The sequence below is a fragment of the Triticum urartu genome, chromosome 5A, assembly GCF_056163025.1.
Source record: "Triticum urartu cultivar PI428250 chromosome 5A, HENAU_Tu73, whole genome shotgun sequence".
NCBI classification, from domain to species: Eukaryota; Viridiplantae; Streptophyta; class Magnoliopsida; order Poales; family Poaceae; genus Triticum; species Triticum urartu.
The window spans coordinates 485,157,994-485,174,266 of NC_141877.1; positions in this window are offsets into that span (position 1 = coordinate 485,157,994).

Below are 16,273 nucleotides of genomic sequence, written 5' to 3' on the forward strand. Positions count from 1 at the left end.
CATGTCGTAGAAAATTTTATTTTTGTTACGATGATTCTCCACTTCACTCTGAAATTCTTTGAACTTTTCAAATGTTTTAGACTTGTGTTTCATCAAGTAGATATACTCATATCTGCTCAAATCATCTGTGAAGATCAGAAAATAATGATACCTGCCGCGAGCCTCAATATTCATCGGACCACATACATCAGTATGTGTGATTTCCAACAAATCTGTTGCTCGCTCCATTGTTCCGGAGAACGGAGTCTTAGTCATCTTCCCCATGAGGCATGGTTCGCAAGCATCAACTGATTCATAATCAAGTGATTCCAAAAGCCCATCAGCATGGATTTTCTTCATGCGCTTTACACCAACATGACCTAAACGGCAGTGCCACAAATAAGTTGCACTATCATTATTAACTTTGCATCTTTTGGCTTCAATATTATGAAAATGTGTATCACCACGATCGAGATCCAACAAACCATTTTCATTGGGTATATGACCATAGAAGGTTTTATTCATGTAAACAGAACAACAATTATTCTCTAACTTACATGAATAACCGTATTGCAATAAACATGATCCAATCATATTCATGCTCGACGCAAACACTAAATAACATTTATTTTAGGTTTAACACTAATCCCGAAAGTATAGGGAGTGTGCGATGATGATCATATCAATCTGGGAACCATTTCCAATACACATCGTCACTTCACCCTTAACTAGTCTCTGTTCATTCTGCAACTCCTGTTTCGATTTACTATTCTTAGCAACTGAACTAGTATCAAATATTGGGTTGCTATAAACACTAGTAAAGTACACATCAATAACATGTATATCAAGTATACCTATGTTCACTTTGCCATCCTTCTTATCCGCCAATTACTTGGGGTAGTTCCGCTTCCAGTGACCAGTCCCTTTGCATTAGAAGCACTCAGTTTTAGGCTTAGGTCCAGACAGCAACTTGCTTGCCGTTCTTCTTGAAGTTCTCTTTCTTTCCCTTTGCCCTTTTCTTGAAACTAGTGGTCTTGTTAATCATCAACACTTGATGCTCTTTCTTGATTTCTACCTTCATCGATTTCATCATCATGAAAAGCTCGGGAATCATTTACGTCATCCCTTGCATACTATACTTCATCACAAAGTTCTACTAACTTGGTGATGGTGACTAGAGAATTCTGTCAATCACTATTTTATCTGGAAGATTAACTCCCACTTGATTCAAGCGATTGTAGTACCCAGACAATCTGAGCACATGCTCACTGCTTGAGCTATTCTCCTCCATCTTTTAGCTATAGAACTTGTTGGATACTTCATATCTCTCAACTCGGGTATTTGCTTGAAATATTAATTTCAACTCCTGGAACATCTCATATGGTCCATGACGTTCAAAACATCTTTGAAATCCCGATTCTAAGCTGTTAAGCATGGTGCACTAAACTATCAAGTAGTCATCATATTGAGCTAGCCAAACATTCATAACATCTGCATCTGCTCCTGCAATAGGTCAGTCACCTAGCGGTGCATCAAGGACATAATTCTTCTGTGCAGCAATGAGGATAAACCTCAGATCATGGACCTAGTCCGCATCATTTCTACTATCATCTTTCAACTTAGTTTTCTGTAGGAACACATATAAAACATAGGGAAGCAATAACGCGAGCTATTGATCTACAACATAGATATGCAAATACTATCAGGACTAAGTTCATGATAAATTAAAGTTCAATTAATCATATTACTTAAGAACTCCCACTTAGATAGACATCCCTCTAATCATCTAAGTGATCACGTGATCCATATCAACTAAACCATAACCGATCATCACGTGAAATGGAGTAGTTTTCAATGGTGAACATCATTATGTTGATCATATCTACTATACAATTCGCGCTCGACCTTTAGGCCTCCAGTGTTCCGAGGCCATATCTGCATATGCTAGGATCGTCAAGTTTAACCCGAGTATTTCTGCGTGTGCAAAACTGTCTCACACCCGTTGTAGATGGACGTAGAGCTTATCACACCCGATCATCACGTGGTGTCTGGGCACGACGAACTTTGGCAACGGTGCATACTCAGGGAGAACACTTTTATCTTGAAATTTAGTGAGAGATCATCTTATAATTCTACCGTCAATCAAAGCAATCTAAGATGCATAAAAGATAAACATCACATGCAATCAATATAAGTGATATGATATGGCCATCATCATCTTGTGCTTGTGATCTCCATCTCTGAAGCACCATCATGATCACCATCGTCACTGGTGTGACACCTTGATCTCCATCGTAGCATCGTTGTCGTCTCGCCAATCTTATGCTTCTACGACTATCGCTACCGCTTAGTGATAAAGTAAAGCATTACAGGGCGATTGCATTGCATACAATAAAGCGAGAACCATATGGCCCTTGTCAGTTGCCTATAACTCGGTTACAAAACATGATCATCTCATACAATAAAATTTATATCTCATCACGTCTTGACCATATCACATCACAACATGCCCTGCAAAAACAAGTTAGATGTCCTCTACTTTGTTGTTGCAAGTTTTACGTGGCTGCTACGGGCTGAGCAAGAACCGTTCTTACCTACGCATCAAAACCACAATGATAGTTCGTCAAGTTAGTGCTCTTTTAACCTTCTCAAGGACCGGGCGTAGCCACACTCGATTCAACTAAAGTTGGAGAAAATGACACCCGCCAGCCACCTGTGTGCAAAGCACGTCAGTAGAACCAGTCTCGCGTAAGCGTACGCGTAATGTCGGTCCGGGCCGCTTCATCCAACAATACTGCCGAACCAAAGTATGACATGCTGGTAAGCAGTATGACTTATATCGCCCACAACTCACTTGTGTTCTACTCGTGCATATGACATCTACGCATAAAACCTGGCTCTGATACCACTGTTGGGGAACGTAGTAATTTCAAAAAATTTCCCACGCACACGCAAGATCATAGTGATGCATAGCAATGAGAGGGGAGAGTGTTATCCACGTACCCTCATAGACCAAAAGCGGAAGCGTTAGCACAACACGTTTGATGTAGTCGTACATCTTCACGATCCGACCGATCAAGTACCGCATGTACGGCACCTCCGAGTTCAGCACACGTTCAGCCCGATGACGTCCCTCGAACTGCGATCCAGCCGAGTGTTGAGGGAGAGTTTCGTCAGCACGACAGCGTGGTGATGATGATGATGTTCTACCGACGCAGGGCTTAGTCTAAGCACCGCTACAGTATTATCAAGCTGGACTATGGTGGAGGGGGGCACCGCACACGGCTAAAAGATCAAACGATCAATTGTTATCTCTCTAGGGTGCCCCCTGCCCCCGTATATAAAGGAGCAAGGGGGGAGGTGCGGCCGGCCAGGAGGGGGCACGCCAGGAGGAGTCCTACTCCCACCGGGAGTAGTACTCCCTCCCTTTTCCTTATTGGATTAGGAGTGGAGGGGGTAAGAGGAGGGAGAGAGGAAGGAAGGGGGGGGGGCACCGCCCCCCTCTCCTTGTCCTATTCAGACTAGGGGGGAGGGGCGCGCGGCCCTACCCTGGCCGCCTCTCCTCTTCTCCACAAAGGCCCACTATGGCCCATTAAGCCCCCGGGGGGTTCCGGTAACCCCTCAGTACTCCGGTAAAATCCCGATTTCACCCAGAACAATTCCGATATCCAAATATAGGCTTCCAATATATCAATCTTCATGTCTCGACCATTTCGAGACTCCTCGTCATGTCCGTGATCACATCTGGGACTCCGAACAACCTTCGGTACATCAAAACTCATAAACTCATAATATAACTGTCATCGAGACTTTAAGCATGCGACCCTACGGGTTTGAGAACTATGTAGACATGACCGAGACATGTCTTCGGTCAATAACCAATAGCGGAACCTGGATGCTCATATTGGCTCCCACATATTCTATGAAGATCTTTATTGGTCAGATCGCATAACATCATACGTTGTTCCCTTTGTCATCGGTATGTTACTTGCCCGAGATTCGATCGTCGGTATCTCAATACCTAGTTCAATCTCGTTACCGGCAAGTCTCTTTACTCGTTCTGTAATACATCATCCCGCAACTGACTCATTAGTTGCAATGCTTGCAAGGCTTAAGTGATGTGCATTACCGAGAGGGCCCAAAGATACCTCTTCGACAATCGGAGTGACAAATCCTAATCTCGAAATATGCCAACCCAACAAGTACCTTCGGAGACACCTGTAGAGCACCTTTATAATCACCCAGTTACGTTGTGACGTTTGGTAGCACACAAAGTGTTCCTCCGGTAAATGACAGTTGCATAATCTCATAGTCATAGGAACATGTATAAGTCATGAAGAAAGCAATAGCAACATACTAAATGATCAAGTGCTAAGCTAACGGAATGGGTCAAGTCAATCACATCATTCTCCTAATGATGTGATCCCGTTAATTAAATGACAACTCATGTCTATGGTTAGGAAACATAACCATCTTTGATCAACGAGCTAGTCAAGTAGAGGCATACTAGTGAAAATCTGTTTGTCTATGTATTCACACATGTATTATGTTTCCGGTTAATACAACTCTAGCATGAATAATAAACATTTATCATGATATAAGGAAATAAATAATCACTTTATTATTGCCTCTAGGGCATATTTCCTTCATGCTCCGCCGCCCCGAGCCAGTGAGGAAGCGCCACGTGTCCCGCCGCCGTCCCACCTTCGCCGCGGCCGTCGGGCCCAGATCTGGCCCGCGCGGCCCGAATCGAGCCTGCCACCCGCTCCCGCGAGCGCCCGCCGCCGCCTGTGCCTCCCTCGCCGCCGCCTCCCATGCCCTCGCCGGCCACCCCACCACCGAACGCCATCGCCGATTTCCGCGGCCAACGCGTTGCTCCTACGCCAGACACCGCCGCCCACCGCCCTCAACCATCTCCGGCCGCCCCGAATCCGGCGACCTCGACATCTCCGGCCACCTCTCCGTCCATCTCCTGCGCGATTCCGGCGAAGATCCAGCCACCTCGGTTCGCGTGCCGACAACGAACCCTAGATCCAGTTTCAGTTGAGGTTGACCCCGAAATTCTCCTAAGTCCCTAACTTTTTATGCTTTCTTCATCGCATCATATCTTGGTGAACATGGCTCCAAATCTTGCATATGATATGTCAATTTGTTCGTCTCGTTGAGCTCTACATGTTAGAAGCATTTCCATGCATGTTACTGTCTATTATGATGCCATTTTCTTTGATGCAAGAGTGCTATAAAATGTTAGCTGCTGGTACTTATCAGATCATGATGATTTGTCATTTTTGTTGCATTTGATGTGTGCATCATATGCGCATGAGGTCTAAATGTGTTTTGAACTACACCATGCCATCTTTACAGAGGTGCAAGCCTTGTATTTTTGTAATCTATTTGGTGACTAGAAGAAGCATGCAAAGTAGGCTCCACAATGTTGCTGTTTTCAGGGACTTAGGATTTTGCTAAGTCCTTTTACTGCTGTTATTTTGATGCCATGTAAACTTGATGATACAGTGAGATACATGCTTATTTTGAGATACTTCAGTAAGGATCTTTTGAACATGTGGTTATGCTCCATCCATCCATGCGCCTGTTTGCAATTATGGGTTGCTCTAGCATATCTTTTTCTTGCCCTACTTTTGCTATAAAATGTTCCTGGCAAAATGTTAACATGTTAATCAATATTGCCATGGTTGTTGCTAGTGATCCATGCATACTATGAACTTGCTCTTGCCATGGTTAGCTTCATGAACATGTCAGCTTGCATTTGGTATGCTTATGTTGTCATGTAATGCTTTGTGGTGAGTGGCATGAGCTCGAAAAGTTACTATCATGAATCTGTTTATGTCATGCTCTGTTTTTCTGCTAAGTCTGAAACTGTTAATAAAACTTGCTATGTTTACATGGGTGCCATCATATCCTATGTGCCTTTTTGGCTCATGTTCAGTAAGAGACTTTTGTTCTATGCATTTAGTAGTATCGTCCCATGCCCTTGTTTGCTATGATATGTTCCTGTAGCATGTTGTTTGCTTTCTCTAACAGTGCTTCCTGATGTTGTTTTGAACATGTTAGTATTTTGACAAAGTCTGTGAACCTGATATCTTTTGCACTTTTGCCAAGCTTGTTTGAACCTGTTAGTATTTTAGCCGTAGTTCAGTGTTCATGTTTTGTCAAGCATCTCTTGTACATCACTTCCATACGCTTTAGTGCTATGTTGGAGTGTAGTAGCTTAGTTTCTTGTTGCATTCTAGATGGCATCATGCTGTTAATCAGAGAATTGTGCCATTCTTGTTTTGCTTGCCATTTGCAAACCGTGCATCCGTTTTCGATGATCTTTATATCGATTTCAACCAAAATCATCTCATATTTCCAGCGGCATACTTGGTTTGCCAAGTTGTTGCCTTGATCATTATTTCCATTCAGGAGCACGCATATGCATTGCATATCATATCTTGCATATCATGCCATGTATTGCATCATGTTGCTTGTGCATTGCACTGTGATTGATTGTTGGTCCTCTGCTTGTGTTCTTGCTTTGGGTAGAGTCGGGAGACGAGTACGTGAACGAGGAACCTATTGAGTATGCTAATGAGGATCAAGCATTCGACAACTCTAAGAATTTTGCAGGCAAGATGACCATACCCTCGAAATCACTTATATCTTTGCTTGCTAGTTGTTCGTTCTATCGCTATGTCGCGCTACCTACCACTTGCTATATCATGCCTCCCATATGGCCATGTCTAGCCTCTAACCCACCTTTCCTAGCAAACCGTTCTTTGGCTATGTTCCGCTTTTGCTCAGCCCCTCTTATAGCGTTGCTAGTTGCAGGTGAAGATGAAGTTTGTTCCATGTTGGAACATGGATATGTTGGTGTTGGGGAACGTAGTAATTTCAAAAAAATTCCTACGCACACGCAAGATCATGATGATGCATAGCAACGAGAGGGGAGAGTGTGATCTACGTACCCTTGTAGATCGACAACGGAAGCGTTTGGTTGATGTAGTCGTACGTCTTCACGGCCCGGCCGATCAAGCACCGAAACTACGGCACCTCCGAGTTTTAGCACACGTTCAGATCGATGACGATCCCCGGACTCCGATCCAGCAAAGTGTCGGGGAAGAGTTCCGTCAGCACGACGGCGTGGTGACGATCTTGATGTACTACTGTCGCAGGGCTTCGCCTAAGCACCGCTACAATATTATCGAGGACTATGGTGGCAGGGGGCGCCGCACATGGCTAAGAATATGATCACGTGGATCAACTTGTGTTCCTCTGGGGTGCCCCTGCCTCCGTATATAAAGGCTCAAGGGGGGGTGCGGCCGGCCTAGAGGTGGCGCGCCAGGAGGAGTCCTACTCCCTTCGGGAGTAGGATTCCCCCCCCCAATCCTAGTTGGAATAGGATTCGCGGAGGGGGGAAAAGAGAAAGGGGGGCCGACCCCCTCTCCTTGTCCTATTCGGACCAAGGGAGGGGAGGGGCGCGCGGCCCATCTCAGGCTGCCTCTTCTCTTTTCCACTAAGGCCCATATAGCTCCCGGGGGGTTCCGGTAACCCCCCGGTACTCCGGTAAAATCCCGATTTCTCCCGGAACACTTCCGATATCCAAACATAGGCTTCCAATATATCAATCTTTATGTCTTGACCATTTCGAGACTCCTCGTCATGTCCGTGATCACATCCGGGACTCCGAACAACCTTCGATACATCAAAACGTATAAACTCATAATATAACTGTCATCGAAACCTTAAGCGTGCGGACCCTACGGGTTCGAGAACAATGTAGACATGACCAAGACATGTCTCCGGTCAATAACCAATAGCGGGACCTAGATGCCCATATTGGCTCCTACATATTCTACGTAGATCTTTACCGGTCAGACCGCATAACAACATACGTTGTTCCCTTTGTCATCGGTATGTTACTTGCCCGAGATTCGATCGTCGGTATCCAATACCTAGTTCAATCTCGTTACCGGCAAGTCTCTTTACTCGTTCCGTAATACATCATCTCGCAACTAACTCATTAGTTGCATTGCTTGCAAGGCTTAAGTGATGTGCATTACCGAGAGGGCCCAGAGATACCTCTCCGACGATTGGAGTGACAAATCCTAATCTCGAAATACGTCAACCCAACATGTACCTTTGGAGACACCTGTACAGCACCTTTATAATCACCCAGTTACGTTGTGACGTTTGGTAGCACACAAAGTGTTCCTCCGGCACACGGGAGTTACATAATCTCATAGTCATAGGAACATGTATAAGTCATGAAGAAAGCAATAGCAACATACTAAACGATCGGGTGCTAAGCTAATGGAATGGGTCATGTCAATCAGATCATTCAACTAATGATGTGATCCCGTTTAATCAAATGACAACTCTTTGTCCATGGTTAGGAAACATAACCATCTTTGATTAACGAGCTAGTCAAGTAGAGGCATACTAGTGACACTCTGTTTGTCTATGTATTAACACATGTATTATGTTTCCGGTTAATACAATTCTAGCATGAATAATAAACTTTTATCATGATATAAGGAAATAAAAAATAACTTTATTATTGCCTCTAGGGCATATTTCCTTCAGTCTCCCACTTGCACTAGAGTCAATAATCTAGATTACACAGTAATGATTCTAACACCCATGGAGCTTTGGTGCTGATCATGTTTTGCCCGTGGAAGAGGCTTAGTCAATGGGTCTGCTACATTCAGCTCCGTATGTATCTTGCAAATCTCTATGTCTCCCACCTGGACTAGATCCCGGATGGAATTGAAGCGTCTCTTGATGTGTTTGGTTCTCTTGTGAAATCTGGATTCCTTTGCCAAGGCAATTGCACCAGTATTGTCACAAAAGATTTTCATTGGACCCGATGCACTAGGTATGACACCTAGATCGGATATGAACTCCTTCATCCAGACTCCTTCATTTGCTGCTTCCGAAGCAGCTATGTACTCCGCTTCACATGTAGATCCCGCCACGACGCTTTGTTTAGAACTGCACCAACTGATAGCTCCACCGTTTAATGTAAACACGTATCCGGTTTGCGATTTAGAATCGTCCGGATCAGTGTCAAAGCTTGCATCAACGTAACCGTTTACGATGAGCTCTTTGTCACCTCCATATACGAGAAGCATATCCTTAGTCCTTTTCAGGTATTTCAGGATGTTCTTGACCGCTGTCTAGTGATCCACTCCTGGATTACTTTGGTACCTCCCTGCTAGACTTATAGCAAGGCACACATCAGGTCTGGTACACAGCATTGCATACATGATAGAGCCTATGGCTGAAGCATAGGGAACATCTTTCATTTTCTCTCTATCTTCTGCAGTGGTCGGGCATTGAGTCTGACTCAACTTCACACCTTGTAACACAGGCAAGAACCCTTTCTTTGCTTGATCCATTTTGAACTTCTTCAAAATCTTGTCAAGGTATGTGCTTTGTGAAAGTCCAATTAAGCGTCTTGATCTATCTCTATAGATCTTTATGCCTAATATGTAAGCAGCTTCACCGAGGTCTTTCATTGAAAAACTTTTATTCAAGTATCCCTTTATGCTATCCAGAAATTCTATATTATTTCCAATCAGTAATATGTCATCCACATATAATATCAGAAATGCTACAGAGCTCCCACTCACTTTCTTGTAAATACAGGCTTCTCCGAAAGTCTATATAAAACCAAATGCTTTGATCACACTATCAAAGCGTTTATTCCAACTCTGAGAGGCTTGCACCAGTCCATAAATGGATCGCTGGAGCTTGCACACTTTGTTAGCTCCCTTCGGATCGACAAAACCTTCCGGTTGCATCATATACAACTCTTCTTCCAGAAATCCATTCAGGAATGCAATTTTTACATCCATCTGCCAAATTTCATAATCATAAAATGCGGCAATTGCTAACATGATTCGGACAGACTTAAGCATCGCTACGGGTGAGAAGGTCTCATCGTAGTCAACCCCTTGAACTTGTCGAAAACCTTTTGCGACAAGTCGAGCTTTGTAGACAGTAATATTACCGTCAGCGTCAGTCTTCTTCTTGAAGATCCATTTATTCTCAATTGCTTGCCGATCATCGGGCAAGTCAACCAAAGTCCATACTTTGTTCTCATACATGGATCCCATCTCAGATTTCATGGCTTCAAGCCATTTTGCGGAATCTGGGCTCACCATCGCTTCTTCATAGTTCGTAGGTTCATCATGATCTAGCAGCATGATTTCCAGAATAGGATTACCGTACCACTCTGGCGCGGATCTCACTCTGGTTGATCTACGAGGCTCAGTAGTATCTTTTCCTGAAGTTTCATGATCATTATCATTAGCTTCCTCACTAATTGGTGTAGGTGTCGCAGAAACAGTTTTCTTTGATGTACTACTTTCCAATAAGGGAGCAGGTACAGTTACCTCATCAAGTTCTACTTTCCTCCCACTCACATCTTTCGAGAGAAACTCCTTCTCCAGAAAGTTTCCAAATTTAGCAACAAAAGTCTTGCCTTCGGATCTGTGATAGAAGGTGTATCCAACAGTTTCCTTTGGATATCCTATGAAGACACATTTCTCCGATTTGGGTTCGAGCTTATCAGGTTGAAGCTTTTTCACATAAGCATCGCAGCCCCAAACTTTCAGAAACGACAACTTTGGTTTCTTGCCAAACCATAGTTCATAAGGCGTCGTCTCAACGGATTTCGATGGTGCCCTATTTAACGTGAATGCGGCCGTCTCTAAAGCATAACCCCAAAACGATAGCGGTAAATCAGTAAGAGACATCATAGATCGCACCATATCTAGTAAAGTACGATTACGACGTTCGGACACACCATTACGCTGTGGTGTTCCGGGTGGCGTGAGTTGCGAAACTATTCCGCATTGTTTCAAATGTACACCAAACTCATAACTCAAATATTCTCCTCCACGATCAGATCGTAGAAACTTTATTTTCTTGTTACGATGATTTTCAACTTCACTCTGAAATTCTTTGAACTTTTCAAATGTTTCAGACTTATGTTTCATTAAGTAGATATACCCATATCTGCTTAAGTCATCTGTGAAGGTGAGAAAATAACGATATCCGCCATGAGCCTCCATATTCATCGGACCACATACATCTGTATGTATGATTTCCATCAAATCTGTTGCTCTCTCCATAGTACCGGAGAATGGTGTTTTAGTCATCTTGCCCATGAGGCACGGTTCACAAGTACCAAGTGATTCATAATCAAGTGGTTCCAAAAGTCCATCAGTATGGAGTTTCTTCATGCGCTTTACACCGATATGACCTAAACGGTAGTGCCATAAATAAGTTGCACCATCATTATCAATTCTGCATCTTTTGGCTTCAACATTATGAATATGTGTGTCACTACTATCGAGATTCAATAAGAATAGACCACTCTTCAAGGGTGCATGACCATAAAAGATATTACTCATATAAATAGAACAACCATTATTCTCTGATTTAAATGAATAACCGTCTCGCATTAAACAAGATCCAGATATAATGTTCATGCTCAATGCTGGCACCAAATAACAATTATTTAGGTCTAATACTAATCCCGAAGGTAGATGTAGAGGTAGCATGCTGACCGCGATCACATCGACTTTGGAACCATTTCCCACGCGCATCGTCACCTCGTCCTTAGCCAATCTTCGCTTAATCCGTAGTCCCTGTTTCGAGTTGCAAATATTAGCAACAAAACCAGTATCAAATACCCAGGTGCTACTGCGAGCATTAGTAAGGTACACATCAATAACATGTATATCACATATACCTTTGTTCACCTTGCCATCCTTCTTATCCGCCAAATACTTGGGGCAATTCCGCTTCCAGTGACCAGTCTGCTTGTAGTAGAAGCACCCAATTTCAGGCTTAGGTCCAGACTTGGGTTTCTTCTCTTGAGCAGCAACTTGCTTGCTATTCTTCTTGAAGTTCCCCTTCTTCTTCCCTTTGCCCTTTTCCTTGAAACTAGTGGTCTTGTTGACCATCAACACTTGATGCTCCTTTTTGATTTCTACCTCCGTAGCTTTCAGCATTGCGAAGAGCTCGGGAATAGTCTTATTCATCCCTTGCATATTATAGTTCATCACGAAGCTCTTGTAGCTTGGTGGCAGTGATTGGAGAATTCTGTCAATGACGCAATCATCTGGAAGATTAACTCCCATCTGAATCAAGTGATTATTATACCCAGACATTTTGAGTATATGCTCACTGACAGAACTGTTCTCCTCCATCTTGCAGCTATAGAACTTATTGGAGACTTCATATCTCTCAATCCGGGCATTTGCTTGAAATATTAACTTCAACTCCTAGAACATCTCATATGCTCCATGACGTTCAAAACGTCGTTGAAGTCCCGATTCTAAGCCGTAAAGCATGGCACACTAAACTATCGAGTAGTCATCAGCTTTGCTCTGCCAGACGTTCATAACATCTGGTGTTGCTCCTGCAGTAGGCCTGGCACCTAGCGGTGCTTCCAGGACGTAATTCTTCTGTGCAGCAATGAGGATAATCCTCAAGTTACGGACCCAGTCCGTGTAATTGCTACCATCATCTTTCAACTTTGCTTTCTCAAGGAACGCATTAAAATTCAACGGAACAGCAGCACGGGCCATCTATCTACAATCAAACATACATAAGCAAGATACTATCAGGTACTAAGTTCATGATAAATTTAAGTTCAATTAATCAAATTACTTAAAGAACTCCCACTTAGATAGACATCCCTCTAATCCTCTAAGTGATCACGTGATCCAAATCAACTAAACCATGTCCGATCATCACGTGAGATGGAGTAGTTTCATTGGTGAACATCACTATGTTGATCATATCTACTATATGATTCACGCTCGACCTTTCGGTCTCCGTGTTCCGAGGCCATATCTGCATATGCTTGGCTCGTCAAGTATAACCTGAGTATTCCGCGTGTGCAACTGTTTTGCACCCGTTGTATTTGAACGTAGAGCCTATCACACCCGATCATCACGTGGTGTCTCAGCACGAAGAACTTTCGCAACGGTGCATACTCAGGGAGAACACTTCTTGATAATTTAGTGAGAGATCATCTTATAATACTACTGTCAATCAAAGCAAGATAAGATGCATAAAAGATAAACATCACATGCAATCAATATAAGTGATATGATATGGCCATCATCATCTTGTGCCTGTGATCTCCATCTCCGAAGCACCATCATGATCACCATCGTCACCGGCGCGACACCTTGATCTCCATCGTAGCATCGTTGTCGTCTCGCCAATCTTATGCTTCCACAACTATCGCTACCGCTTAGTGATAAAGTAAAGCATTACAGCGCGATTGCATTGCATACAATAAAGCCACAACCATATGGCTCCTGCCAGTTGCCGATAACTCGGTTACAAAACATGATCATCTCATACAATAAAATTCAGCATCATGTCTTGACCTTATCACATCACAACATGCCCTGCAAAAACAAGTTAGATGTCCTCTACTTTGTTGTTGCATGTTTTACGTGGCTGCTACGGGCTTAAGCAAGAACCAATCTTACCTACGCATCAAAACCACAACGATAGTTTGTCAAGTTGGTGCTGTTTTAACCTTCGCAAGGACCGGGCGTAGCCACACTCGGTTCAACTAAAGTTGGAGAAACTGTCACCCGCAAGCCACCTATGTGCAAAGCACGTTGGGAGAACCGGTCTCGCGTAAGCGTACGCGTAATGTCGGTCCGGGCCGCTTCATCCAACAATACCGCCGAACCAAAGTATGACATGCTGTTAAGCAGTATGACTTATATCGCCCACAACTCACTTGTGTTCTACTCGTGCATATAACATCAACACATAAAACCTAGGCTCAGATGCCACTGTTGGGGAACGTAGTAATTTCAAAAAATTTCCTACACACACGCAAGATCACGATGATGCATAGCAACGAGAGGGGAGAGTGTGATCTATGTACCCTTGTAGATCGACAACGGAAGCGTTTGGTTGATGTAGTCGTACGTCTTCACGGCCCGACCGATCAAGCACCGAAACTACGGCACCTCCGAGTTTTAGCACACGTTCAGCTCGATGACGATCCCCGGACTCCGATCCAGCAAAGTGTCGGGGAAGAGTTCCGTCAGCACGACGGCGTGGTGACGATCTTGATGTACTACTGTCGCAGGGCTTCGCCTAAGCACCGCTACAATATTATCGAGGACTATGGTGGCAGGGGGTGCCGCACACGGCTAAGAATATGATCACATGGATCAACTTGTGTTCCTCTGGGGTGCCCTGCCTCCGTATATAAAGGCTCAAGGGGGGGGGGTGCATCCGGCCTAGAGGTGGCGCGCCAGGAGGAGTCCTACTCCCTCCGGGAGTAGGATTCCCCCCCCCCCAATCCTAGTTGGAATAGGATTCGCGGAGGGGGGAAAAGAGAAAGGGGGGCCGGCCCCCTCTCCTTGTCCTATTCGGACCAAGGGAGGGGAGGGGCGCGCGTCCCATCTCAGGCTGCCTCTTCTCTTTTCCACTAAGGCCCACTAAGGCCCATATAGCTCCCGGGGGGTTCCGGTAACCTCCCGGTACTCCGGTAAAATCCTGATTTCACCCGGAACACTTCCGATATCCAAACATAGGCTTCCAATATATCAATCTTTATGTCTCGACCATTTCGAGACTCCTCGTCATGTCCGTGCTCACATCCGGGACTCCGAACAACCTTCGATACATCAAAACGTATAAACTCATAATATAACTATCATCGAAACCTTAAGCGTGCGGACCCTACGAGTTCGAGAAAAATGTAGACATGACCGAGACATGTCTCCGGTCAATAACCAATAGCGGGACCTGGATGCCCATATTGGCTCCTACATATTCTACGAAGATCTTTATCGGTCAGACCGCATAACAACATACGTTGTTCCCTTTGTCATCGGTATGTTACTTGCCCGAGATTCGATCGTTGGTATCCAATACCTAGTTCAATCTCGTTACCGGCAAGTCTCTTTACTCGTTCCGTAATACATCATCTCGCAACTAACTCATTAGTTGCATTGCTTGCAAGGCTTAAGTGATGTGCATTACCGAGAGGGCCTAGAGATACCTCTCCGACAATCGGAGTGACAAGTCCTAATCTCGAAATACGTCAACCCAACATGTACCTTTGGAGACACCTGTAGAGGACCTTTATAATCACCCAGTTACGTTGTGACGTTTGGTAGCACACAAAGTGTTCCTCCGGCACACGGGAGTTACATAATCTCATAGTCATAGGAACATGTATAAGTCATGAAGAAAGCAATAGCAACATACTAAACGATCGGGTGCTAAGCTAATGGAATGGGTCATGTCAATCAGATCATTCAACTAATGATGTGATCCCGTTTAATCAAATGACAACTCTTTGTCCATGGTTAGGAAACATAACCATCTTTGATTAACGAGCTAGTCAAGTAGAGGCATACTAGTGACACTCTGTTTGTCTATGTATTCACACATGTATTATGTTTCCGGTTAATACAATTCTAGCATGAATAATAAACTTTTATCATGATATAAGGAAATAAATAATAACTTTATTATTGCCTCTAGGGCATATTTCCTTCAGTTGGGATATCATTATTATATATTATTTACTTTAACGCATCTATCTACTTGGTAAAGGGTGGAAGGCTCGGCCTTATGCCTGGTGTTTTGTTCCACTCTTGCCGCCTTAGTTTCCGTTATACCGGTGTTATGTTCCTTGATTTTGTGTTCCTTACGCGATTGGGTGTTATGGGAACCCCTTGATAGTTCGCTTTGAATAAAACTCCTCCAGCAAGGCCCAACCTTGGTTTTTAACATTTTCCACCTAAGCCTTTTTCCCTTGGGTTCCACGGACTCAAGGGTCATCTTTATTTTAAACCCCCAGGCCAGTGCTCCTCTGAGTGTTGGTCCAAAACAGAGCCACTTGCGGTGCCGCCCCTAGGAAACTTGGGGTATCTTCGGTTGTCGTATGTAGTGTTCATCCGGTGTGCCCCGAGAATGAGATACATGATACTCCTATCGGGATTTGTCGGCACATCGGGCGACTTTGCTGGTCTTGTTTTACCATTGTCGAAATGTCTTGTAACCAGGATTCCGAGAGTGATCGGGTCTTCCCGGGAGAAGGAATATCCTTCGTTGACCGTGAGAGCTCGTGACGGGCTAAGTTGAGGAAAGGGTGATGCAACAAAGTAGCGTAAGTATTTCCCTTAGTTTTTGAGAACCAAGGTATCAATCCAGTATGAGGCCACGCACGAGTCCCTCGCACCTACACAAACAAATAAAATCCTCGCAACCAATGCAATAAAGGGGTTGC